Here is a 2,461-nt window from a genome sequence, read left to right on the forward strand (position 1 = left end):
GTGAAGGAAGATACCGATAAGTTCATATGCGCCAATTGCGGGGGAAATAATAAGTCAAAATTTTAAGCTTGCCCTTCGCGTAAGTGAGTCATCAAAGCTCATGCCATGCGATAATGTTCGTTACGATAACGGTCGTTTCCGGAATTTGCCTGGTAGAGTTTCGAACAAAGCTCATTTTTCAGTTAACGATCGCTTAGTTAAGAATCAGGAAGATTATAATCATGCTCATTCACAAACTAATTTTAATCCGTCGGGAAGCCGCTCGAATCTTCTAATTTCGAATGTAGGGTGCAGAGCTACTTGGGCACTTCCATGATTCACTTTGGCATGGGGGGTTTTTCTCGGCCGAATTGTCTGAAACTTTGCACCAAGAAGCACTTTAATATGACGCATATTGTGGCAAAATCTGAACTCAGTAGCTAAAAACCCCACTGCCGAAGTGAATCAAAAGTGCCAAGAATAGGATCCTGCTCCCTATCTACCCACGGAAAATCCTTTGCCGATATCGTAGCAGGTAATTTGAACTCCTCCCCGTTTCATACAACGAGTACCCGTTCTAATTGTTTCAAACCAAATGGAAAAAACCCTGCCGCCACAGGAAGTTTCTACTCCGCCTCTTCGTCTATCGGAAATTCTAACGGAAAATCATCAGATAATGTACCCACTTCAATTGACATGTCTGCCTATGATTTTAATTTTCTAACTGAACAATTGAATCTAATGATTGATGCAATGTTCAAAGCCACCACTATGACTGAAGCAGTCCAAGTCGGTGTAAAATTAACTAATCAGATTGTTATCGGTTTATGTTTTTTTTTTAATGGATCCAAATAATAATTTCAATGTTTTAAATTGGAATGATCATTCTTTGAATGGTAAAGAGGACGAGCTGTTTAATTGTCTTACAGCTAATAACGTGCATATAGCAGTTATTACTGAAACATATTTAAAACCTGGATCCAAACTAAAAAAGATTCTAACTTTTTTGTTTATCTTAATGATCGACTTGATGGGGATTGTGGGGGAGTTGCAACCATCATTCATAGGCGTATAAAACATCAACTGTTTTCGTCATTTGAAACTAAAGTTTTTGAAACTTTTGGTGTTTGTGTCGAAACACAGTTTGGTAAATATAATTTCATAGCTGCCTATTTGCCTTTTCAATGCTCTAGACAGCAAGTTAATTTACTCAAAACTGACTTGCAAAAATTGACTCGCAATAAGTCATAAATTTTTGTCATTGTTGTCTTTAATGCCAAACATCGGTCATGGAATTATTCCCAAAGTAATTCCTACGGCAGAATTTTATTTGATGAGTACTCTTTAGGATATTTCTCAATTCCATACCCTGATAGCCCTACTTGTTTTTCTCTTCTAGAAATCCATCTACGATTGATTTGGTCTTAACCGACTCTAGTCATCTTTGTAGCCAATTAGTTACTCATGCTGATTTTGATTCTGATCATGTCCCTGTTACATTTCAAATATCCCATGAAGCGATTCTCAATCCTATCAGCTCCACTTTCAATTATTTTCGAGCCGACTGAAATATATCTGAAACATATATTGACTCTAATCTTGATGTTAACATTTCATTACAAATAAAACTTGATATTGACAATGCTCTTGAAACTTCAACAAATCCCATTGTTGAATCCAGGAGCATTAAAATTCCAAAATGTGAATTTGAATCCGTGATTATAGACGATGATCTCAAACTTTTGATCCGTCTTAAAAACGTGAGAAGAAGGCAATTTCAACGCACTCGCGATCCTGCTATGAAAATGATATGGCAGGATTTGCAGAAAAAATCAAGAAACGTTTTTCACAACTGAGAAACAAAAATTTTGAAAATAAAATTTCTCAATTGGACCCTGGTTCTAAGCCGTTTTTGAAATTATCTAAGGTATGGAAAAAACCTCAGAAGCCAATGCCGGCATTTAAAGAAGGAAACAAATCAGTACTATCTAATTGCGAAAAAGCTAAAAAAAACTTGATATTCAGATTGAAAGCGCACACAATTTTAATTTGGGACTTACCAGTCCAATTGAAAATCAAGTTACTCAGGACTTCGAAAATATTCTCAATCAAGAGAACGTTTTCGAAAATTCCTGGGAGACTGATTTGGAAGAAGTGAGAACTATTATGAAAAACAATCGAAAATATGAAAGCTCCTGGCGATGATGGAGTTTTTTTACATCCTCATCAAGAAACTTCCAGAAAGTAGCTTATCATTTTTAGTTGATATATTTAACAAATGATTTCAATTAGAATAATTTCCTGGCAAATGGAAAAATTCTAAGGTGGTTCCAATTTTAAAACCAGACAAAAATCGTGCAGAAGCTTTTAGCCATCGTCCAATCAGTTTGCTTTCCTCAATCAGTAAACTTTTTGAAAAGGTTATTTTGTACAGAATGATGGTCCACATCAACGAAAATTAAATTTTTACCAATGCACATTT

The sequence above is a fragment of the Aedes aegypti genome, chromosome 2, assembly GCF_002204515.2.
Source record: "Aedes aegypti strain LVP_AGWG chromosome 2, AaegL5.0 Primary Assembly, whole genome shotgun sequence".
Lineage (NCBI taxonomy): Eukaryota > Metazoa > Arthropoda > Insecta > Diptera > Culicidae > Aedes > Aedes aegypti.